The sequence below is a fragment of the Trichosurus vulpecula genome, chromosome 9 (assembly GCF_011100635.1).
Source record: "Trichosurus vulpecula isolate mTriVul1 chromosome 9, mTriVul1.pri, whole genome shotgun sequence".
NCBI classification, from domain to species: Eukaryota; Metazoa; Chordata; class Mammalia; order Diprotodontia; family Phalangeridae; genus Trichosurus; species Trichosurus vulpecula.
Window position 1 is genome coordinate 57,403,573 of NC_050581.1, and position 26,468 is coordinate 57,430,040.

At 41.4% G+C, this 26,468-nt stretch overlaps 1 protein-coding gene across 1 annotated transcript in view; it reads left to right on the plus strand.

Annotated features, from left to right (window-relative positions):
* The first annotated feature begins 1,820 nt into the window (after window positions 1-1,820).
* CDIP1 (cell death inducing p53 target 1) overlaps window positions 1,821-26,468 on the plus strand; it is a 60,233-nt gene continuing 35,585 nt past the window's right edge. The window contains exon 1 of the mRNA XM_036739744.1: window positions 1,821-1,996. The gene's annotated coding sequence lies outside the window, so the exon portion shown is untranslated. The remainder of the gene's footprint in view (window positions 1,997-26,468) is intronic.

Sequence of the window (26,468 nt, forward strand, 5' to 3'; positions counted from 1 at the left end):
CTTTTGCATGTCCAGAGCTGAAAGGGGCCTCTTGGTAGAGATCAGAGATTATCTGTCGTGCTGTTATAAACACAGCACAGGTTCAACTGTGTCCAAGTTGTAGAGAAGTCAAGGTGGATGAGAACAGAGAAAAGGCGATCAGATGTAGGAGTGAACAACGGTTAGGGAATTTTGCAAGGGTTTCAGCATAGCATGGGTAGGAAGCCATACTGCAGAGAGGCTAAAAAATGCCTTGGGGAAGTCATTTGATACCATGGAAAGTATATATTTAACTTCTTTAGGCTTGAGTTTCCTCATCTGTAAAATGGGAAGGTTGGACTAAATGACTCCTAAGGTTTCTGCCAATCTTAAATGTATGATCCTATGATCTTATGTAGTTAGTGCGTTGGTAGACAACAGGGTGGTAGAATAGAGCTAAATCCTTCCAATGAACGGAGGCAAGCAGGGACCTACAAGATTAAATATTACATATACACTCTCTGAATACCTGTGCTCAAGATCTGAAATACCCTCATATATACCTATCCTGAAAATTATGCACAAAGTAGAAAATTAAAGGAAAAAATAGTATCTTATTTTTGTATATCCCTTAAAAATTTTTTTCCCTCAAAGCATTAAGCATTACCATATCCTCACTCTTCTTAGAATGTGAATTCCTCTTTCTATACTCAGTGTTTAGGGAAAACTACTACTTGGTACATAGTTACATAGTTGGCATGTAGTAAGTAAACAAATGTTTATTAAGCGCCTATTGTTTGCCAGGCACTATGCTAAACGTAGAAATACAGGTAGAAAGCCAGTCCCTGCCCTGATGAGACAACACACAAAGGAGAGCTGAAAAGAGGAAGGTGAGGGAGTACAGGTGAAGGAGCTTAGGAGAGAAAGTCTAGAGTCAGTCCTGAACCCTGGCGAGTATTGAAGACCCGACTGGTCTGGGTACTTTCCTTAAAAATCAATAAAAATCATTATGTATATGCATATATGTATATTATACATACATACACATACACACACATATATGTAAAATGAAAAGAACTTTAATCAACAAGCATTTATTAAGCACCAACTACATGCCAAGTACTGTCATGGGAAGTAGCACCACAAAATAATTCCAATATAATCCTATTATCTCAATTCACTTTACAACAGCTGTCAATATGTGCGAAAGGCCTTATCATTCCCATTTTGCAGATTGGGTGACCCGGGCATAGAGAAGCCACGTGACTCCGAAAGATCCAGATAGTAACAGCTGGGCCCAGGACCCCGGGTTCCTGCAGGCCCTCCTGGAATCCGGGGGCTGGGCGGTAAGGGGGCTATTCTTATCTCACGGCCGTAGTTGTACCCATGGGGCCCGCCTACGTGGTTGCCCGCACCCTAGGACGCTCAGCTGGGCGGTGGCCCCGCCCACTGGATTCGGTTGCTAGGGAGTTCTGGCCCCTGCTCGCCCTCCTCCTCCCGGGACCGTCCCCGGCTGGCCGCTGCGGGTTAGGCTAGGCTGGAGCATCACTCTCTAGGCTCTACGATGCACCCAGACCAGTAACTTACCCGACGTAGTGCCACCCCTGGTCACTCGGGGAGGGCGGGGGCGGCCTTATCAAATACCTGGCCGCCGCGGAGGCCGAAAGACCAGCCCCACCTTTCCAGCCCAGCCCAGTCCAGCCCCGAGAGTCACAAGGCCGGAGACCTCCGCGGGGGGAGGGGCGGGAGGAGGGGGGGGGCGGGCCGCGCGACCGAGCGCATCACGTGCTGCGAACCGGGCGCACGCCGCCTCCTCCTCCTCCCCCTCTCCCCTCGCGCTGGAGCGCTGACCTCATGGCCCCGCCCCCTTTCAGTGACGTAGAAAGCCTCTCCTCTTTCCTCCTCGTCTCCAGCTAAACAGCTACTGACCCAAGGAGGTGACAGTCGCTGCTGACCGTTGAGACTGCGGTTTGGTCTTGTCCTCCTCGTCGCGTCCCTTTTCTCCGGGGGGGCTGTCGCAGGGACTCGGCCAGCCCCGGTAGGTAGCGCCCCGGCCGGCGGTGGGTTGCTTCGGCGAGCGCTCGGGGGGCCTCCCCCTCCCCCCCGCCCCGGGAGACGCTAGCCCGCCTGGGCCGGCGGCCCGACGGGTCGCGCGCTGTCCGCGTCTGGGGGCGTAACAAGTAGCGGAGGAGGGGGACGCGCCTCGTTCTCGTGGCGTTTTCGAGCTCGCGCCGCGTCGCGTCGTTCCTCCCGCGCTCCGGTCCCGGGCGTTACTGCAGAGCCCGGAATGTGGGGCTCCGGGGCGAGCGGGGTTACCCATCGATGCTTGTCCGTGGACCTTTCGCTCTGCCCCGGCCCCGCCGCCCGCGCGGCTCTGGGGATCGAGGACGCGTCGGCGTCTGTATTAAGGCTTCCTCCCGAGCATCCCCGGCTGCCGCTGTGCCCATTTTTCAGCTGGAGAGGTGTCGCTGTTTGTCGGAGGCAGGGCGGTGGATGTAATGGGTGGTGCTGGTGGTGGTTTTACAGTGATTTCGTGCCGGTGGTGGTGTAGAAGACGCCCCGCTAAACCGGGAGTTAGGAGATCCGGGTTCTAGTCCCGGCCGCCGCTCGATAGCAGTGTGACCTTGAGCAAGTGTCTTCCCCTCTCTGGGCACATTTGCTTGTAGTGACATCACCAGCTTACCCCCCGTTTCTCCCCGAATGGGACCTGGGGCAGGTGCATCTTTGAATAAAGGGTTTGAATTAGATGATTTGTGAGCACCTTCTAATTCCAAACCATGATTCTATTAAGGCGCTGTGCCAGGTGCTGGGAATAAATACAAAATGACATAGTGCCCCTCAAGAAGCTTATATTATCTCAGGAGGAGACACGACATTCCAAGGAATAAATCGGCCTTACGTGAGGCAGAATGCAATAGCCGTGAAGTAGGAATCCAAACAAATTGTTCTAGAAAAGTTTGGGGAAGGAGAAATGGTGAGGGCGGTAGTGAGGTTGGGGGAAGTAGCACTTGACCTGGCCTTAGAAGGATATCAAAGAATAATGAAGTGGAATGTATCTCACAGAAGTGGGAGAGCCTGAGTGAATGAATACTCCTTAAAGCGCTGTAACGCAGTTCTTTGGTGGGGATCCTGATTTATCCAGACTTACTTTTGATGTCCAATTTGAATCATTCAGGGGCATACTATGTATGTGAAGTGGGAGAAATTAGGGCTCATTTTACCTGAGGTTTGCAGAAAGCTTCCCTGTTATCATTTGAAGAAAGTTAAAAGAAAGTGCTTTAGTTATAGTTAAGGCTGAGAACAATATCTTTACAAGTTGAAAAAAGAAAAAAATGTTTCTTCAAATAGTTTTACTTGTATTTGTATAGTATGTTATTATAATTTTCAGCATTTTTTTACATACTCAAACCTTTTCTTTCAGCTTTTTGCCAGCTGATTAGACCTTTTGGATTCCTTTGGCAGTCATATCCACTTAAGTACTCATTTTTTCTTCAGTGACTTTGGCATCTAGCTTTAAACTCTTCCATTTCTAACCTATCCCTTGCTATCAACCTCAGCCACTTTAGTATATATGTTATTGATGCAACAGATACTCTGGCTTCTTCCTCCCTCAGTCATCTCCCTTTCTATGAACCTTCCTCTCTGTTCTATCTTGGTCGTATCTTAGACTTTACTGTCGCTCACAACTGTTACACTATAAAACTTGAGATACTCTTTCTGACTAGTTTCCAGCAAATTTCCCCCTCCGATTGCTGTTGCATTCCTTCTATACCTGTTTTTCCCCCTTTTTCTTCTTTGATTTTTATTCCTTAACCCTTCCTATTTGTAATCTGTCACCCTTGCTCTTTTCACTCCTTTTCTCTCTTCCATAGTCCTGAAGCTGTAGTTCACTATTTTAGCAATATATTCCCTTCCACACTTGCATCCCTTGCCCTTTCTATGTCTTGGTCGTTCATTCCCTGTTCTCATCCTGCCTTCTCCTTGCTTTAATAATGCTACTACTTTCCATTCCAGGAAGAGATCTCTCTGCTTTTCTGTTGTCCTCCCTGCCTCCATCTGCATCTCCATGTGAAACTTCTCACAAAGCTCAGTACATATGCTACCTACTACATGAAACCATCTCTTGAAGTGGTCTCTCTTTTCTCAAATTTATCATTGCATTTTGTTTTGAACTACTCATTTGAATTTATCACATTCTGCCTCATCACAACTATTTGTATCTTGTATCTCTTCTATTGAACAGTAAGCTGCTTGAGGACACAGTCTTATATTTTAACTTATCTTTGTACTACATAAGCACTGGGAATTGCCTTGAACATATTAGCTGTTCATTAAATGTTTTTTGCAGAGAAACATAATCCCTATTCATTTTATTTTTCTGTTGATATATTTTGTTACAATGGTTACTTTATTCAATTTAGATGTATTTAAATTCTGATTGTGCTTTCTGATTTTAGGAATAGAGGCAGAATTTTTTTTCAAAGACTTAAAAGCCTTAAGCTCTGCATTTATTTAGCCATCCATTTATTAATTGATCCATGAGTGATGTATTAACTGGCACTGTACTAAGCACTGAAGGTACAGAGAAACCCCTCGGTCCCCCTCAAAAAAAACCAGAAACAAAAAAAAAAAAAACCAACCCAACCCACAGTCTGTGCTCTCAGAGAATGCATATTAGAATGCAGAAGACAACTTCTAAATGAATACCTTACAGACAAGATATATACAGAGCAGGAGAAAGGTAATTCCAGAGAAAAGGCATTAGCAGGAAGTGGCAGCCCCCTCCCCCCCAAAGCAAAGGGACCAGGAAAGGCCTCCTGCAGAGAATGCTGTTTGAACTGAGTCTTGAAGGAAACCAGGAATACCAAGAGGATAAGGTGAGAAGGGAGAGCATACCAGGCATGGAGAACAGCCAGCCAGCAAAAAGGCACAGAAATGGGAGATGGGGAGTTAGGTTTGAAGAACAGCAAGTAGATACATAGCGTTGGATCGTAGACCTCATGGAGGGAGGAGTAAAGTGTTAAAAGACTATAAAGATAGGAAGAAGCCAGGTTGGGAAGAACCTTAAATGCCAGATAAAGGGCTTATAGGAAGATCACTTTGACAGCCAACTGTAGAATAGTCCATGAGTTGTGGGTAAGGGAATGTATGTGAGAGATGCTGTGGAGGTAGAAACAAAAGGATTTGGCAAGTGTTTAGATAAGTGAGGTGAGCGAGACCAAAGAGTCGAGGATGACACTGAGCTTGTGAATTTGGGTGGTTGGGAGAATGTTGCTACTGTTGGCAATAATAGGAAAGTTGGAAAGAGGGGAGAGCTTTGGGGGAAAAATAATGAGTTCTGTGTGGGGCATGTTAATTTTGAGGTATCCCGGGGACGTCCAGTGGGCCATTGGAAAGACAAGTATCTCCGAAGAGAGTCTTGGGCTTGACAGACAGATTTGTAAATCGTCTGCATAGATGTAATTGAACCATGAGGGCTGATGAGATCACCAGGAGATAGTAGAAAGAGAAAAGAAAGGAATGCTCTATGTTAGTGGGCGGGAGCTGGATGATGATTCAGCAAAGGAGCCCCAGGAGTGGCCAGACAAGTAGGGAGAAAACCAAGAAAGCAGTGTTACAAAAACTGAGAGAAAAGGAAAACCCAAGAGAAAAAAAAATCACAAAAGTGATTGAAGAGGGTAGAAGACTGAGAAAAGGCCATTAGATTAGGCAATTAAGGGATCATTAGTAACTTTGGCAAGAGCACTTTCAGTTGAATGATGAGGTGGGGAGCCAGATTATAGACGGTTTAGAAGATAGAGGAGGGGAAATGGAGGTGAGTATAGACACCCTTTTCAAGGAGGTTAGCAGAAATGGGAAAGAAATATATAGAGTAATAGCTAGCAGGGATAGTAAAATCAAATAAGAGTTTTTTCAGTGTGGGGGAGATCTCATGGGCATGCCTGTAGTCAGTATGGAAGGAGCCAGTAGATGGGGAAAGACTGAAGATTTGTTCCAGGATAGAAATTTTGAGAGACAAAGTTCTAAGCACAATCCATTTATTAGCGAGGCTAGCAATTGCCAATAAATGGGGTCAGTGGCATCTCTTGATGACCAAAAGCCCTGAGTTAGGGATGATAGGATCTTTCGTAGTGATTAACAAGATGACAGAGCAAACTGTAGAGTAACATAGGTGTGCTTTCTTATTGGCTACATATTTCAGTGAGGAGGTAGAATAAGTGACATCTCACCTCCTCCCCATTGAGAGATAAGATTGGTTCTCAGGTGATGAGATTAGTCTGCAGTCAACCAGGATGTTAAATTGAAGATTGATTTTTAATTCTATTTTGTTAAGACTTAAGCCAGATTTAATATGCCCTGTCACTATTCTTTACCCTTGTAACTTCACCCACCACCCACATTCTGGAGAAATTTGTCTGATTAACCTAAAAGGTTAAATCTCGTAATTTGAAACTACAGGCATACCTTGATTCATTGTGCTTTGCAGATGATTATGTTTTTTATAAATTGAAGGTTTGTGGCAACCTATGTCAAGCAAGTCTGCCATACGTGCTCACATCATGTCTCTGTGTCACATTTTGCTAATTCTTACAACATTTCGAATTTATTTTTATTATATCTGTTATGGTGATCTGTGATCAGTGATCTTTGATGTTAGTATTGTAATTGTTTTGGGGCACCATGAACCATGCCCATATAAGACAGTGAACTTAATGGATAAATGATGTGTTTGTTTTGACTGCTCTGCTCATCAGCGTTCCCCTTCTCTCTTCCTCTCTTTGGGCCTCCTTGTGCCCTGAGACACAACAATATTGAAATTAGGCCAATTAAGAACCCTACAAATGGCCTCTAAGTGTGCAAGTGAAAGGAATAGTCAATTAATTTGGCAAACTTCATTGTTGTCTTACTTTAAGAAAATGCTACAAACACCCCAACCTTCAGTAACCACCACCCTGATCAGTCAGCAGCTATCGACATTGAGGCAAAGACCCTCTGCCAGCAAAAATGTTACTAACTGAAGGCTTAGATCAGGGCTGTCCAACCTTAGGTTTTTGTTGAAACAATAGACGATATATTTTGATTTGCCATTTTAGTGAGAGCTCTGTGGTATTCCTTTACTAAAGCATTTATGTAAATTTCTATGCTTATAGGCGGCCTGCATTTTGGACAGCCCTGTCATAGAATAAGCACTTAATAATGCTTGTTAACTGACTTCTCATAAACTCTTCCAGACTTTCTCTTCTATAAGCAAGCATCCTACACTTTCTCCCACCCTTTTCTTAGCTGAGTACCTTGCCTTTCATTTTGCTAAGAAAATTGAGGGCATTTGCCATGAGCTGCTCTTTTCTAACTGTTCATCTCAAAACCCCTTGATTTTTGCCTCTTTTACCCTGATAATGAAGTAGCCCTTTTTGTCAGCCCTTTTATGTGTGCACATAATCCTATCCCATCCTATTCTCTAGCAGGTCACAACCTAAATCATCTCCCACCTCTGAATCTTCAACCTCCTCATATGCTGTTTCCTTCCCTACTGCCTCCAAATGTGCCCAGGTTTTCCCTATCCTTAAAAAATTTTTCACTAGACCTTGCCATTTCTGCTTTTTTTAGGCTGTAGACAGGAAGAGCTATCTACATTTTCTGCCTAAGCTTCCTCTCACTTCTTAAAACCTTTACCATCTAACTATTGCTCTAATCATCAAACTGAGTGGGTCTCTCCAGAGTTACCAGTGAGCCCTCAGTTGCAAATATGATAGTCTTTTCTTGGTCTTCATCCTTGTCTTTGCTACATTTGACCTATTCACCTCTTTCTCCTCCTGGATATTCTTTCCTCTCTGGGTTTTTGTGACCCTCTTCTCTCTTGAGTCTCCCCCATCTGATTGCACCCTCTCATTGTCCTTTGCTACATACATCATCGTTCATATTGTGGCCACTACCTGGGGCGTTCCCTAAAGCTCTGTCCTGGGTCTTCTTCCCTCTCAGTGATCTCATCAGATCCCATGGGTTCAGTTATTATCTCTATTCAAATGATTCCCAATCAATATATCCATCCAGCTTTAGTCTCTCTACTGAGCTCATGTTCTACATCATTGTCTACCTGTTGGACATTTCAAACTGGATAACCCATGGAAATCTCAGAACTAATATGTTCAGAGCAGACTATCCTTTTCCCTAAAACCACCACTATTCCCAAGCTTCCTGTTTCTGTTGAAGGCACATCATTCAGGTATATAACCTTGATGTTAATCCTCAGTTCCTCTTCCTTACCTCACCAATCAATAAACATTTATTATATAAATTTATTATACTCACCGTGTGCCAGGTACTGTGATAAGTGCTGGGTATATAAAAAGAGGAAAAGATAGTCCTTACTCTCAAGAAGAGATTTGCCTGGAGCCAAGAGATGGAACCTCTTGTTCTAGGAACAGCCAGGAGGCCAGTGTCACTGGATCAAGAGTATATGTCTGGGAGTAAGGTGTAAGAAGACTGGAAAGGTAGGAGGGGGCTAGGTTATGAAGGGCTTCAGATGCTAAGTAGAACATTTGCTCCTCAAGGCAATAGGGAGCCACTGTAGTTTATTGGGTAAGTGGATGACATTGTATCACACTGGTGCTTTAGGAACCTCACTAGTGGCTGCATAGAGGGTGGATTGGAGTGTAGAGAGACTTGAGGACAGGCAGTCACACCAGCAGGCTATTGCACTAATCCAGGCATGAAGTGATGTGAAAGTGTCAGAGGAGAAAAGGGAGGGTATTAGAGAGATCTTGCGAAGGTGAAATCCACAGGCTTTGGCGACAGCTTAGATATGGAGGATGAGAGATAGTGAGAAATTCAGGATGACTTCTAGGTTGTAAGCCTAAGGGACTGGGTGGATGGTGTTACCCTCTACAGCAGTAGGGAAGTAGTAAGGAGGAAGGTTTGGGGGGAAATATTTAGCTAGCTGCAAATCTTGCTGTTTCTACCTTTACCACATCCCTCACAACCATTTTCATATAATCACCCATCAGTTCAAGCCTTAGCAACTTTTGCCCACCCTCTTAGTTAGTATCCCTGTCTGAGGTCTAGGTCATCTTCCACGCACATGCTAAAGTCATTTTCCTTAAGTGCAGATCTGACCATGTCACTCTCTTACTCAAAAAATTCCAGTGGTCTCAGTTCCTGTTGCCCCCTGATAAAATATAAACTGTCCTGTTTACCTTTTGAAGCCTTTTATAACTTGGCCCTAACCTGTCCTTCTCTCTTCTTTGTATATTAGTCCCCCTCCTATATTCTAACCCAGCTAAAGTGGCTGTCTTTCCCTTTCTCACACATGTGTCTTGCCTCTTCATTGGCTTTCCCTTGCACTTGTAATATGCTCCCTCTCTCTACTTCATAGAATCCTTTTTCTCCTTCAGGATGCAGTTTAGACACTGCCTTTTAGTGAATCCTTTCCTGATCTCCTTACCTGCTTAGTCTTCTTCCCAAGTATCTTGTATTTATTTCTATTTGTTCTCTTTATAGTTATTCTATATATAATTGTCTCCTACATTAGGAAAAGGAGTTATTTCATTGTTTGTATTTGTATGCCTAACAATGCCTGGCATGACAAATGCATGTTGATTGAGGCAGTCCATGAGATCAGGGGTAAGTTTGGAAATAAGTCAAGACAAAATAAGAAAGATGGCCTTGGAGAATAGGGATGGATCAAGGGACCAGAGATTATAATAAAGGTAAAGAGTAGGTTTTTTAAATGTATTTTTTTCATTGTAGACTTTTAAAAAAATAAATTTATTGTCATCTTTTATTTTTACATTGCCTACATTTCCCCCTGTATCATTCCTCCTAAGAATATTTTTTGTTATTTTTTTTTTTGAAGGGGGAAGGCAGGGCAGTTGGGGTTAAGTGACTTGCCCAAGGTCACACAGCTAGTGTGTCAAGTGTCTGAGACTGGATTTGAACTCAGGTCCTCCTGACTCCAGGGCAGGTGTTCTCACTGTGCCACCTAGCTGCCTGACAAAGAATATTTTTCAAAAGAAAAAGACGAAGAAGAGAAAAAAAAATCAGAAAAACTGTACATTGAAAAAAATCTGAAAATATGTACAAGTGTTTCACATCTGTGTAAGGAGTCCCACTTCTGGAAAGGAAATAGAGATCTTTTCATAATGTTATGACATTCACTTTCAACTGTTATGTGGTTATTGTTTTCATTTATGTTGTAGTCACTGTGTATATTGTTTTCTTGTTCTGTTTATTTCACCATTTATTAGCTAATGTCTTTCCACATACTTCTCTGTATTTGTCATATTCATCATTTTTTACAGCACAGTAATAGTCCCTTACATTTATGTACCATAATTTGTTGAGCCATTCCCCAATCAATTAGCATCTTTGTTTCTATTGTGCAAAGAATAGATCTAATATGAATGAGAAGATGGGAGAAGTAGGATAAATTGTCTTTAAAGAGGCATTTTCTCTTTGAAAGAGCCTCTGTGTGGTTGGAAGTCAGGTGGCCCCCCTAAAAAACTAAAAATTAAAAATAGCTCTACTTGGTGAAGTTAACTCATCCTCATTCTTCTAGTCCATCTTTTTCACGTTCTGGCTTTGTATCTTGAAGATTTAAAACTCCTCTATTCATTCAATAAATATTTGAGAGTCAAGTCCTAGCTAGATCTTATTCTTAAGGAACTGAACTTAGACCTAAAGCCAGGATAGGGACTTTCAAGGTCATCTAATTTAACCCCTTCATTTTATCATAAAGAAACGGAGACCCAAGGAAATGAAAATAATTTGCTTAAAGTCATAGCTGGCTAGTGGCAAAGCCTTGCTTAAACCAGCATCTCCTACCATCTAACTCTAGGGCAGTCTGCATATTTTCCTCTGTAGCATACAGAGACAGGGCATACATGTCACAGTTTAAAAAGAAAATCCTAGGAAGCATATGATTAAGTGCCAAATAAGTGTTATTGACAAGACCAGTAGGAATTCAAGAATATTATTAATTTCCTTTTATGATAGGGACACTAGACTGGTACAATCCTAACAATGGAATGTGAAAAATTATTCATCTGACCCCTACTCTATTCCAATCAGTATCAACAATTTGATATGATTCCATAGGGGTAGCAGTTATAAGTTCTGTATATTAGGACCCAGAGCTATGAGCTACAGATTGTAAGATCACTTGAATAATCATAGAAAACTAGCTAGATGCCCTCCACCTTTGTTTTTCCTTATCATGGTGACCAAGCCCAATGTGGCTGAGGTGACTCAATTACATGGAAAGTCCTCCAATTTATTTTTGCACCTCTGAACCATTCTCTTCTGTCAAATGTGAGCAGGTGATCATCTTATGACAACTTAATGGAGATGCTCTATGCTTCACCCAATATGTGACACACCCTCACCCCACCCACACTAATATGTCATTTTTGTCTCTCAAGAGCAAGGTCTATCAACCAATGAAATTCTGTGTTTTACCATGCCTCTTTTGAATATCTCGGTATCAAATACTATAAATAAAAGGTTCTGGAAGAAGGGGACATCTTAGATCATGAGGAAGATCTGAGGCTCACTTCATTAGAGGGGACCATGGATCCTTTAATAAAATGCCGTTGGCTCAGAGCTTTGCCTCAGTTTCTTTTATTGTAGGGTGGACAATTTTAATCCCCACAGGACTGTGTGGGCTGTTAGGGATCTAACCTAATTAAAGTTGTAGAAGTTCATCATCAAAAAGTTAGCCACCGGGTAATGAATTTGGGGATGTGTGGGATAGCAATTCATGAAAACATTTTACTAAAGGGACTAACAAGGGAGCAGTGCTAAGCTTTTAGAGAAATGCTGTAGACAGATTATATCTTGAGTTCAGTTGACAAGTCTCTTATGGTATTCTTGTGGACAAAGTAGAGATATGGCAGCTGGACCTTGGTTCAGTTATGTACTTTGGTAGCCTGGTTCCTAGTGGTGTGTCACATGGCTCTGTCTTCAGTTCTATCATGTCCAATTAAAAAAAAATCAGTGACTTGGATTATAATATAGAAGCCATGCCTGACAAACCTGATGTAATACAAAGCTGGAATGGGTAGCTGACATATTAGATGGAAAGACACAGGGTCTAAAAACATCTCAAATGAGCAAAACAAATTTAATGTTTTATTGATTTTTTTTGTTTGTTTTTTTTACAGTAGAGTCACATCCCAGTAGAATCAACCCTTATAACAGGGAAAAAAAACCAGGCAAAACCAACTGCCATAAGGCCTGTGTCTGACAGCATATACAATAAACTGTCCCCCTCCCCCACACTTCAATTTTGGGATTATCTAAAAAACCTGTGCTAAAAGGACTGTTTAGGACTTGCGTGATGTTTGAGAGGTCATTGGATGCTGTGCCATGTAGACTTTGAGATTCATTTGAAAGATAACTGCTTGATTGTCCCCAGGATCTCGGAGACCATCATGGAATTGGAGATAAGGGTAAATGTGCCAATTGCACCCCAGCTGATTTGCTAGGGATCAAGAATGTTGCATCGGGGAGCGCACTCATTGAAAGAATGTTGGTGACAAGACTGTAGGTAGCTGCTGTTAAGGAGCCCCTCCCCCTGGCTTTGAAAACCCAGATGTTGGTGCTTCTCTGCAGATTTCCTTGATAATTTCTTGAAAGATGCTGTCAAGGTACAGTCGTGGAGCCAAGATGGCGGCTGGAAAGCAGGGACTTGCATGAACTCCCCACCACGTCCCTCCAAAAACCTATAAAAAAAATGGCTCTGAACAAATTCTAGAACTTCAGAACCCACAAAATAGCAGAGGGAAGCAGGGATCCAGCCCAGGACAGCCTGGATGGTCCCTGGATGAGGTCTATCCTGCATGGAGTGGAGGGGAGCAGAGCTCAGCATGGGAGGCAGCAGGACCAACCAGACCAGGAGCCAGGCAGGACAGGCCCTAGCACCCTGAATCAGTGAGCTGTGGCAGTTACCAGACTTCTCAACCCACAAACACCAAAGACAACAGAGAAGGTTAGTGGGAAAAGCCACAGGGGACAGAGTTTGTGGTTCGGCCACTGCCCCAGGGGCAGCGAGGGAGGTGCAGCTACAGAACTACAGCTACAGTTACTTCTGGCCCCAGGCCCATGTGGTGGGAGGAATTAAGTGGCGGATCAGAGCAGGAGTGCAGAGCCTCCTTAAGATTTGCGTCAGGTCCGGGTTGGTGGTTCTTGGGGAAGGAGGAGTGCTGGTGTGGCAGAGCTAGCTGTATAGAAATAGCTCTGAAATCAACAGCGCATCCCCTCAAGCTTGGAACAAAGTACTCTTTGCTCTATAAGCAGTCATACCCCGACGAAAAACTCAAGGGTCAAGTAAGTTGGCTGGGAACATGGCCAGGCAGCGAAAACACACCCAGATTCAGTCTCAGACTTTGGAATCCTTCTTTGGTGACAAAGAAGACCAAAACATACAGCCAGAAGAAGTCAACAAAGTCCAAGAGCCTATACCAAAAGCCTCCAAGAAAAATATGAACTGGTCTCAGGCCATGGAAGAGCTCAAAAAGGAGTTGGAAAAGCAAGTTAGAGAAGTAGAGGAAAAATTGGGAGGAGAAATGAGAATGATGGAAGAAAACCATGAAAAATCAATGACTTGCTAAAGGAGACCCAAAGAAATACTGAAAAAAAATATTGAAGAGAACAACACTTTAAAAAATAGACTAACTCAAATGTTCAAAAGAGCTCCAAAAAGCCAATGAGGAGAAGAATGTCTTGAAAGGCAGAATTAGCCAAATGGAAAAGGAGGTCCAAAAGACCATTGAAGAAAATACTACCTTAAAAATGAGATTGGAGCAAGTGGAAGCTAATGACTTTATGAGAAATCAAGATATTATAAAACAGAACCAAAGGAATGAAAAAATGGAAGACAATGTGAAATATCTCATTGGAAAAACCACTGACCTAGAAAATAGATCCAGGAGAGATAATTTAAAAATTATTGGACTACCTGAAAGCCATGATCAAAAAAAGAGCCTAGCTGTCATCTTTCAAGAAATGATCAAGGTGAATTGCCCTGATAGTCTAGAGCCAGAGGATAAAATAGAAATTGAAAGAATCCACCGATCTTCTCCTCAAATAGATCCCCAAAAGAAAACTCCTAGGAGAATGTTGCATCAGTTTAAAAGGTATAAAAAGAGACAGCTTCAATTATACTCCTTAACTGTGAACTTCTAACATTGTCTCTAGGCCTTCCAGCGAGAGCCCCTGCAGAGCTCAGGCCCCAGGAACCCGCAGCCACACCGGCAGAAATGGTAGATAAAAAATGTTGTCCTGGCCTTAAAGTGGATAGAAGTAATGCAATGTAAATGAATATAATGTAAAAACAAAAGGCATCTGTTAAAAAAGAGTGACGTAATAGGATGGGGGAGACCTATCTTAGCAGCAGTTCATGTAAAAAATTATTTCTGAGTTTTACTTGACTTCCAGATCAATGTAAGTCAGCAGTGTGGCATGGCTACTTCCTCAAAGCTGATGCAATCTTAAGCTATGTTCATAGAAATCTAGTGCCCAGGACAAGGAAGATGACAGTATTGATGTTGGCTAGACCTGATCTAGAGTATTGTGCTCAGTCTGGGCACCACGTATTTAGAGGGAACATTGACAAACTGGAAAGTTAGGACGTTTAGGATGATGAGATTCAGAATCGTGCCATATGAAAGGACCAGAGATTAACATGGAGAAAAGAAAATTTAGGGGATAATCTGATAGTGGTCTTCTAAAATGCCTTTTGGAAAGGGGATTATGCTTGTTCTGTGGATACTGCTGGATATTATTGAAAGGTTACATAAAAATACTTTTATGGACAAAAATTAAAACAGGAAATTGTACTCTTCTGAATTGTTAAGAAATTTCAGAGCTCAGTATCATAAAGATGGCACAGTTATGTGTGATGTGAGGACCAATATATGACTATCTTTTTGGGTGGCTGACAGTGAAGATGTTAGTCCTGATTTAAGAACTTTTCAAAGCAATAACTATTTACAAATCCCAAGGACTGATGATGAAAGATGCCACCTATCACCTGACAATGAGATTCATGGTACAAATTGAGATAAACATTTTTTGATGTGGCTGTTTTATGGATTTCTTTTGCTTGACTATTCCTGCTTGTTAAAAGATTGTCTTTTTTAATTGGAGGAGGAGACTTGGGAGGTAGAGGGGAACTAGCAATAATGATTGCCCTGCCCTCCAAAGAAAAGGAAGAAAAGATAGTAATAGTAACTTTTTTAGGTACAAAAGAGAACAGAAGGATATTAGGAAACAGACAAGTAGGAGAGCTTTGAAACTTGATTTTTTTAAAAGAAAGGGGTACATAATAAAAATTCATAATTTTATGTACAATTCTCTTTTGTGTATGTGGAAATGCTTATGCTTATTGGTGTTTGCTGAGTTCAGAATAACAAAAAATTAAGATTATACAGTTTTTCAGGTATGTTATCTGTTGCCACTTCCAGCCCTCACCATAATCAGTTTCCTTTAAAAATGTCCCCCATGGGATTTGAGGTTGATAACTGAGAGACCAGAGTATTTGAAGGGACATCAGTTTGAAGTCCTTAATTAGGAGGTGGGGAATTGTTGGAGATGACATTGTGAGCTATGTGCTGAGGTACTTAAGAAAGGAAGGACAGTGAGTAAACAGCAGCAGTGCCCTAGACCAGGAGATAGAGAAGAATGGAGTGAGGGACCCTCAAAGGTGGAACTATTGAGTAATGGTAGCAGAGGGAGAATCTGCAAGTTGCAACAGAAAGCAATTATCATACTAAGTCTTCCTGGCTCAGGATGTTTGGATGATATGAAGAATCATCCAGGGACATTGTCCTCTAGTGAAAGTCAGAGTTCCATGAGCATAAAAATAGTGTGGTATTATACCGTCATAGATTCGTAAACTTAGAACTGGCCTAGGGATGACTAAACCAATTGTACATGAATATAATAGAATATTACTGCGCTATATGTTGAACCTGAAAATTTGGTTGAAGGAAACAACAGAGCTAGGTGATAGAAAAATCCATGTTTTTTCCTTTGAAGCATAGCTAAGATAGCTTACTTGTACGTACAAGGAGTCAGAGCATAAGTTCTGGCTGTCTGAACAAAGGAATGAGAAAATGTATATATGTTATTTTAGCAGACCCAGCAAGCCTATGTTACCTCACTTTTATGACCCCCATGTATGTTTAACCATGATACAAGAAGAGGATTTTCCTTAATGGAATCGGTTTGTAAAGACAAGAGTGTAGACAAAGGTCAGTTAAAGTATATATCCATAGAACATTAAGTGAGGTGGTCTTCTTAGTGGCTAACAGGGGTAAGAATGTCCTTAGGTCAGTCTGATCTGGCCCTGTTGACAGTGGTAAGGGTATTTCCTGAGCAACTCTACAGAACAAAGAAGCCCAGGTCCTGGATCTTCTTCCAGTTACTCATTAATTCAGGCTCTGGGTCTGGTTGAAATTAAAAATTATATAAAATGGCATAAAATGTTCCACATATAGGAAACAACGAATATGATGAATACCGAGAAGCATGGAAAGACTGACATCTGATACAAAGGGAAGTAAGCAGAGCCAGGAAAACCATAAATTACAATGGCTGCAACAATGTAAATAAAAAGAACCACCACAGAACAGTCAAAAATGAATACTGCAAATGTATAAAGAGCAAACTTGGCCTCAAAGAGAAGATGAAAAGTCTTGTCACCCTGCTTCTTTGTAGGGGCAGGGGACGAGGGGCTGGGGGAGGAGTAGGAAGGGAGAGTGCACAGCATATAAATAACATTAGTTTTCAATTATATTGATGAGTTTTGCTGAATTTTTATTGTCTTTTTGAAATTTAAAAAAACTTATAAAAGGGATTGCTCACTGGGAGAGGAGATATGGGGAAATCTAAGTGACATAAAAAGAAAAGACAGCAATAAAAGTCTTTTTTTTTAATGATCTTACGAGCTCATCTAGCTCAGCCCATGCCTAAAGCATGAATCTTGTCTACAACATCAATGAAAAATGATCATCCAGTCTACTTGAAGATGTCCAGTGATAGAAAATTATCTACCTCATGGGGCATTCCATTCCATTTTTGGACAGCTCTGATTGTTAGGGGTAGCTAGGTGGCACAGTGGATAGAGTGTTGGTCATGGAGTCAGGAAGACCTGAGTTCAAGTTTGGCTCAAGACACTTGCTGTGTGATTCTGGACAAATCACTTAACACTGTTTGCTTCAGTTCCTTATTTGTAAAATGAGGAGAAGGAAATGGCAAACCACTCCAGTATCAAGAAACCCCAAATGGGATCACAAAGAGTTGGACATGACTGAACAGCAACAGTTAGCAAATTTTTCATCCTGGTCCATACCTGTGCTTTCCTTTGGTGTAGGAAACACTCTTTACCAGTGCAGTTGAGCAGCTGTTACGCACACTGTAATCTTGAAGACTTGTCTCTGACATAAAGAGGTTAAGTGATTTGCTTAGTCACAGAGCCAGTGTATGTTCCCAGGTAGGACCCGAGCTCAAGTGTTGCTGAAGCTCAGGCCCAGTATATCCGCTGTGCCGTGCTGCCTCCTTTTTTCTTTATATTAAGCTAAAATCTATCCATGAATCACAGCTCTGCAGTCAAGCTGAGCAAGTCTAATTATCTTATATATAACATGTTTATTTTGACAACAGTTACAATATTATCCATGAATTTTCTTTTCTCTAGACTAAATATCCCCAGTTCTTTCAAGTGATCTCACATGGCTTGATTTTGAATTCCCTGAATATATTAGTTGCCCTCTTCTGGATACATTCCTTGTCAAGGTTCGTTCAAAAATGTGATACCAGAGTTGGACATATGATACAGATGGGATCCGGTAGTGTAGAATGCAGAGCACTATTGCTCCTTTGCTTCGGACACTGTATTTCTATTAATGTAGCCTAGAGACTCATTAAATTTGGCTGCCATATCACACTGCTGACTCATTGAGCTTGTAGTGACTCATCTTGTTAAGAATTCCCAAGACATTAGACAGAACTATTCAAATACAAGTACAGAAGTAAGTTCTAAAGCCAACTATACATCATTTTTGGATATGCTTTTAGGTTATCTGCATCATTAATTTCTCACTTCCTTCACTTCCCCGTCACATCAATGGGAATAATTATTTAGATACTTGTTCTAGTCATATGGTAACATTCACAAAACAGGTTATCAGGGCATTGTATGGGACAGAATCTTTAAATAATAGGAGAGACATCTTTAAGAGAAACAAAGTAAATTTTATTCTACAAGCCTTGCAAGACTCGGACACACCTCCGTAAGGGAGGAGGCGAGGTAAAAGAGAACCTGCCCTAATTTATAGTCTTAATGAAAAAGATTCTCACTCACCTCTATCCCTTCTCACCGTTGACTGAGAGGCGGGCTTACAGTGTAGGCGCGAAAACTACACAGAGGACCAAGATTGATCCCGTTCGTCCAGGTTTTTCCCTATCAGAACTCAACTGCCAGGGTGGCGTCTGAAAGTCTAGGAGGAGAAATGGGATGGGGGAAGGAGAGACCCTTCCCAGAGCAGAGAACAAATAGCTCACAGGAAGTTCATTATCTTCTAACATCTGAGAGAGAGAGAGGGAAGGGCATGCCTTCCCAAAATTACAAGGCCAAATCCCAAAACCTCTCCATTAGACCATACCCTGTGAAGTCTTCACAGTTCTCCAACCCACACAGCATAGAACCATTCACAGAACTTTCTTAAAACTTAGATTTCATCAGAGACCTTTAGTATTGTAGAGAGACCAATTTTAGGTCCAGTTCTATTATAGCTAATTTTATGATATGGGCAAGTCACATAATATCTCTTTGAGCCTAAATTTCCTCATTTGTTAGGTGTGCCGATTTAGATGACTTCTAGCTTTCAAATCTGTGACTGATAGAATAGATAAATTCTTACACTGTAGGCAAGGGGTTTTAACCTGGCATTCATAAATTTGTTGGGGTTTTTCTTAATATTTTGATAACTGCATTTCAGTACATTTCATTTCCATTGTAATCCTGTGCATTTTATTTTATGCTTTTGAAAACATTCTGAGAAGTCTTAAGTTTTGCCAGCCCAGTCCATGATACAAAAAAGATTAAGAACCTCCTCTCTAGAAGAATGTTTTCTCATATACAACAATGCAAAGACACATTTGTAGGTCAAACATAGTACCTATTTGGGGATTATATTTTGGCTGCTCTGGACAGCTACATAGTTTATACTAAAAACTGCTGTCTCTGGGTATGAAAAAGAAAACCCTTTTTGAGTCTTAGATATGGGTATCTATTATATTCAATTGCTGAAAAGCTGCTAAATTTAATATTGGCTATAATTAAGTTACTTGATGTATACAAGTTGTAATGTCTCATATTTAGGTCTTTGGAATATGATTTAGGATTATAGATTTAGAGCTGAAAGGAACCATAGAGATTGAGTGCAGTGAGGATCTGAGTCCCAGAGAGGTTAAGCAGTTTGCCAAAGATCAGAGTATAAATGGCAGAGCTGGGATCTGAACTGAAGCCTTCTAACTCTAAAAAGAGCCAGTGCCCTTTTTCACTGCCCCCTACTATGTTGTATACAATGAGAAGTGTTTTAGTTGGAATCTCTAGGAGAGTGTTTTCCAAAGTATATTTTCAGGGTAATCCCTTAAATGGAATCATTTGTTTAAGTATTTTGTTTTGTTTTTTTGGCACTTAATGTACAAGGTACTAATATTGATGGCATTATCTAAGAGGAGGTAGCGGAAGTTTTGAAATTATTTCCTCTTCAGTTAGAAATGTGCTGTTTGGAATTTGAATAGGCTCTGTAGCCCACCCCACCCCCACCCTGGCCCATTTGTCTGGGTAAACTGCTGGAAGGAAAGTTGGCTCCCAAGTTCTTGGTGCTGCCTTTGTTAACCCTAAGGGTTGTGGCTGGTTCTAAATCTTCCACGGCAGGACTAGGGGTGACCTTTTTCCCAGCTCTAGAAAATTTCCATGAAGCACAAATGACTGAGTTTGTTCCAAGGTTGTGCAAATTGGTGTCATATCATGTATAGTAATGATAGGTTACATTTATATAGAACTTTATGTACTACATAAGTATAAAGTGCTTTTAATAAACATGAATGTACATCCAAGTATCTACAAATAATCCAGTTTGAGGTAGGTAATGGAAAGGGGAGGAGAAAAGGAATAAGCATTTATATAGTACCTACTTTGTGCCAAGGACTGTGCTAAGCATTTTTCACAAATATTGGTCATGCCCAGTTCTGGAAAGTAGTTTGGGATTATGTAAAGAAAATGCTTGAAATGTCTATATTCTTTGACCCAGAGATCTTAATGCTAGGCATATACCTAATGAGGGTACAGTCTCTGGGAAACCCCCTTGAACCTGGAATACAGTCTGTGGGAACCCCCTTGAGCCCCATCCTGAATCTTCCCACTTGATCTAGCTTTTCATGCCCAAATAGCCTAGCCTAGCCTTCCATTGTTTGGTTATCTCTGGATTGCCTTCTGGCTGTTTCCCACCGGTGATAGTGATCAAAATATCTATACCCTAGCTCTCTTATTGTCTGTTGTCTCCAGGCAGCCTTCAGCTATTTCCCACCCTGGAGTCTGACCTCACCCCAGTCACCCCAGTCCATTCTAAACCCCTCCTCTAGTTATCCCAGACTACTCAAGACCATCCTAGACCCCTCCTACAATATTTGTGTATATAAGTCTCATCTTGCCTCTATGAAGGCTCTCAGATTCAATCAGCTCAGTAGATTGAATCTGGCCCACTTCTGAAAACAGACGTCAAAAGGTGGGATTTCTTAAGAGAACCAACTATGGCAAACTCTTAATAAACTTCTTTGGCTGAGAAGGCTTTGGTTGAATTCTTTCAGCAGGACCTGGCATGGCTGTACTTTGGGGTGTCGAGGACCCCTCAACCCCAAATCTCTACTCAAGCCTAGGCTAGGCTATTTGGGCACAAAAAGCTAGATGAAGTGGGAAGATTCAGAGTGGGGCTCAAGGGGATTCCCACAGTCTATACCCCATCATTCCCCCCTCAAATAGGACCCAAATTCTTTTGGGGTTCAAGGGGGTTCCCACAGTCTAAACCCCATCATTTCCCTCTCAAAAAGGACCCAAATTCTTTTGGGGCCCAAGGGGGTTCCCATAGTCTAAACCCCATCATACCTACTCTAAGGTGATCAAAGACAGAAAGATTTGATATATACCAAAATATTTATAACTGTACCTTCTTGAATATTTTTTCTCAATTACATGTAAAAGCAATTATTAACTTCGTATTAGAAACATACATTGTCTAGGAATAAGCAAGACTCGTTGGGAAGTCAGGAACGTTTTAATTATAATTTACATTTATTCCCCCTGAATAAATGGGTACCTCCCCTGAACAGAGTACAGGAGAAAGTACAAAGGACTCAGATGGATGCCAGTCCTTTAATAGACCCTCACCTCAAATCTCCCACAAGACTCTTCATTGGCCAGATACAAGCCTCTGACCTTTCACCTGACCAACCTGAGGCCTGGTTTCTGCTAAAGCTGGGGTGGGGGAGGGGAAAGGTACACCTTCAATTCTGTGGAAACAAAACTCCTCCTCCCATTTTTTACACTTCGTTTTTAAAATTTTTGAGTTCCAAATTTTCTCCCTCTCTCCTTCCACTCCCCCCTCCCTGAGATGACAATTTGATATAGGTTTTATGTGTGCAATCATGCAAAACATTTACATGTTAGTTATGTTATGAAAACACAAACAAAAAACCCACCCCCCCAAAAATAAAGCAAAAAATAGCATGGTTTGATCTGCATTCTGACTTAATCAATTCTTTCTCTGGAGATGTATAGTATTTTTTCATCATGAGTCCTTTGGAATTGTCTTGGATCGTTGTATTGCCGAAAAAAGCAAAGTCATTCACAGTTGATCATCATATGATATTGCTCTTACTGTGTACAATATTCTTTTGCAGCAGCACTTTTTGTAACAGTGAAGAACATTTCTGTCGCCTTTAAAAATCTGATTTCATCAGCATGGGTACTTAATTGATACAGATTAAAATCCCTCCAAAAAATTATTCGGTGATGGTCTTGTTGATGAGCCTCTCCAAATTTAGCTCAGCTAGTGGTCCCCAGATAACAAACACAGTTTTTTACTGGACTCATGTCCAAAGGTTCCCACCCCCTCCCCCACAGTTTGGTAGAATCTTTCAGAACGTGCAGCCCCCTAGCATAGCTTTCAAGACTTCAAGGGTTAATTCCAAAACACAATGAAGCATCAGGTAAGGATTTTAGTGAAGATTAATGTAACGTTTTCTTGGTGGCTCAGTGCTCTTGTGCTAAATGTTGTATACATTAATAATAGTAGGTTATAGTTACGAGTAGAGTGTTTGTTAGGTGACCCTGGACTAGTGTACTTTTAAAATTTCTTTTATTTATTTGAAAAAAAAATTTTTTTCTCTGTTTCTCTGTAAGTTGCCACTTCTGGTGATTGTATCCTTGCCTGTAGTGGTAGCTTCTTTTAATTTGTTGCTTCTAATAGCTATGGACTGATAAGCACATAACCTTTTTAAGAGCTGGGATTGTTTCTTTTTTTGCCTTTGTGTTTCCAGCATTGAGGAATGTGCTCAGTAAATGCCTGTTGATGTTGAAACCAGATAACCAAGCTTGTTAGATTTATTGAAGCCAAAAAGAATTGTCACTTCACCTTTTCAGGGTTTTAGGCAACTTTCAGGAGTATAAGTTGCAGAAAAAAGGTGTCAACCTTTGCTGGTAGAAGGTGTTTCCTGATCCCTATACCAATGAAATCCCAGATCCAGGCCCTATGATGTCTTTTTTTTTTGTTTGTTTACTTTCTTGTTCTCAGTCTGGTACTATAGTAGGTAACTGAGTTCAAATGTGGCCTTATATACTTGCCAGCTGTATGACCCTGGGCAAGTCACTTAACGTCTTTGACTCAGTTTCCTCATCAGTAAAACGGGGATAATAAGAGCACCTATTCCCCAGGTGTGCGAGGTAGTGAGAAAATAAAATGTGAAGACTTCGCAGGGAATATATGTATATAAATATATATCTATATCTATTCATATCTATACTTAGATGATTAAAAATCAAGAAATAGGGAAGTGGAAAAATTCTGAGGCTGTGAGAGCCTGATTACTCAGCCTCTAGGAAAGTTTCTTTTTTTTTTTACCCTGAACTTTTTTGTTCTTCTGGTTCTGGTTTAAAGATTTGCTCAGTAAGAACAGGGTCACTGTGACCTGCTTTCCTTTACAGTAAAGGTACTGTAAAAGAATGGAGAGGGTCTCCCCCTCCCCTTATCCCATTCTCCTTCAGATTTACAGATGTCACCTGAGTTGTCATCATTAACCAAGGGATGGGAATTGGAGTTTCTGTGCCTTGATTTCCCGGTTCTTTGTCTAGCTTTTCGTGCTCAGATTGTAACCTGCCTCCCAGTCAATGGTGAAAAGGGTCAGAGGTGGGCAGGAATTCTCTTGTGTTAGGTATAATATTGGTGCTTTGTTCCTTGTGCCTTGGCCTCCCTTGCTAGATCTGTTCTGGCAGAGGATGCCCTATTCTCAAGAATTGAATAAAATTTTATTTCTGTTCCCACCCTGAGGTGGCTCCTTATTAAAAATTAATTTTTTTTAATTGATGAGGGTCTTTCATCCCACACACAGGGTTCTTGTGAGGATCAGATGAGATAATAATTGTGACATGCATGGCTCAGTGCTTGGCCTAAAGCAGGTGCCTAAGAAATACTTATTTCCTTTTCTTCCTTTTCTTCCAGATCCATGAGATGGTTTGATAAATAAATGATCTTTGTTGGCTGTATGATGCTGTTGTGTTAAGGCAGAATCAACGACTGGTATAATATTAGAATTGAAAGGCATCTTAGGAATCATTTGGCCAAAGCCTTTCATTTTACTAATGAGAAAATGCTTGGTAAAAAGAGGACCTATCAAATTGAGTGAAAAATGCAGACCGTAGTTTCTTTTCTAGGTGATTTGTTTGTGGGGGGAGAGGGTGGTGAATTGGGGGTAGAAGGTCCAGGCCTTTGATTTCATTGGTGTTGGGAATGCCCCGTGTGAAAACTCCTTCAGCCGTGCAGTTTAGCAGCTCCTTGTTTATTCCCAGTTTGAAAGTTGCCTGGTAAGTGCTGAGAGGCTAAGTGAAGTATGGTAAGCAGTGTGAACCGGAGGTGGGGCTTGGCCGCATGGCCAGCTCTCATCCCCTATGCTGCCTTGCCTCACCTCCTGTGATAGTCACATCACATTTACTTAGTGTGTTGTAGAGGTTTACAAAGTAGTAGGCAGGTAGAACATGTGTTTGTTTCCCCTTTTGGTATATGAGAAAAGTGAAATGTAGAAAGTTGAGTGGCTTTTCCAAGACTTGAACCCAAGTCCCTTGCTTCCAGACCAGTGTCCTTTTCATGTCCAGAGGATACCTTACTGACAAATAGATAAAAAGAAATTTAAAATGCAAATACACTTTTGTTTGCAAACACTTGCTAACTTCTAGAGCGGTTTCTTTAAAGTGATGGAAAGAAAGAACAATCACTTTATGTACCTTAACTCTAATTATCGCTGTTCATAATCTTGTTCATACTATATTCTATTTTCCCTAAGTGATTCATCAGGTTAAAAGCCAACATTGGCCATAAATATCAGTGAGCTAATTTCAAAGTATTCTCATCTACTAAATCATGTATGAGATTCTCTAATACACAGGCCAGAATATTTTTTTAGTGAGGGCTAAGTGGAGTGGCCATGGTAGGGCAGCACTGGTAGGCTAAGAGAGAATAAAGAGGGAGAAAAAGTGGAGGAAATAGAGAGGGATGGGAACATATGCATAATGAAAAGGGCAGCAGTCTGTTGCCACCCTAGGCAACTAAGTGGTAAAGTGGATACAGTGCCCGGCCTGGAGTCAGGAAGACTCATCCTCTTGAGTTCAAACTTGCCTCAGAGCCTTATTAGCTGTGAGACCCTGGGCAAGTCACTTAGCTCTGTTTGCCTCAGTTTCTTCATCTGTAAAATGAGCTGGAGAAGGAAATGGCAAACCACTCCAGTATCTCTGCCAAGGAAACCCCAATGGGGTTATGAAGAGTCAAATATGAACTGAACAAGACAGTAACAAGATAAAACAATCTGCTTCCCTTCTTTCACTCCCCTTTGTGCACTAATCTTTCCTTTGGAAAAAAGTACTTTGAGAGAGGATCCTGGGAAGATCAGGTCAGAAAGCTTTCAGCTTTCCAAATTTTCTCCACAAAAAAAGAACATCACCTCAGAGCAGCAGAAATAAACAGGAGGTAAAGCAGTTGTCCTTCCAAGACAATTTTGAGAAGACACCAGGAAAGACCTGACCTCCAGGGGTAGAGGTTCCTTAGAGTACAAACACCTCCAAGCTGACTCTGCAGAATCAATGAACAACAAGTCCTGGGGGCAGCTGGGTTGAGAGACAACCTCAGCCTTAGAAACTTTTATTTTGCAGACAGTGTGGGGTGGGTGTGACAACTGAGTAGAAAAAGATTGAAGGACCTTCCACTGTTGAGGGACACCAAGTACAGCTGTGCTGACCAGGAGTATACTAGGCTGTAGCATCAGGGAGAAGGAGCTAACACACTTGGTGAGTGCAGTAGCAAGGAGTGGGACCCTGTTGGCTGTGGGCACTTGCAGGAGAGCAGAGTTCCTGGTTTCAGTTCCAGGGCAGAGAGGATGGCTGTAGTTTGCAGCCCACCATAGAGTTGGAAGAGAGTAAGGTCGCTTTCGGGACAATGTGACTGGAGGCCCTAGCTGTGGCTTAGGAGTGGAGAGGAGAGTCCAAGGCTGGGCCCCAAGACAGACCTCAGAAAATAACAGTAAGAAGGACATTAGCCTTGGGACATCATTCTCCATATCTCGAGACTACAACTTCATTACACTAATAGCTGCTGGAAGCAAAATAAAACAAAAGTAAATAAAAATGAGTAAACAAAGGAGAAGGAACCCAACCATAGATAATTACTGTGGGGATAGAGAAGATCTGGGTTCATATTCAGAGGGGAGATAATGGAGCTTAAGCTACTCCTTTTTCAATGGGAAACATCAAATGGTCCCCAAGCACACAGAATTCTTGGAAGAATTTAAAAAGGACTTTAAAAATCAAATAAGAGAGGTTGAGGAAGAATTAGAAAAAAAAAATAAGAGCAATCCAGGAAAATCAAGAAAATTATGAAAAGAAAATCAACCAAATTGAAATAGAGAATCAAAAACTTAAGGAAGAAAATAATTCCTTGAAAACTAGAATTGGGCAAGGGGGAAGCTAATAATGTTTTAAGACACCAAGAAATCATAAAACAAAATCAAAAGAGCGAAAAAATAGAAGAGAAAGTGGAACATCTCATCAGAAAAACAACTGATCTGGAGAATAGATCAAGGAGAAATAATGTAAGAATAGTCAGACTACCTGAAAATTATGATGAAAAAAGAATCTTGATACATATTACAAGAAATTATCAAGGAAAATTGCCCTGAAGTTCTAG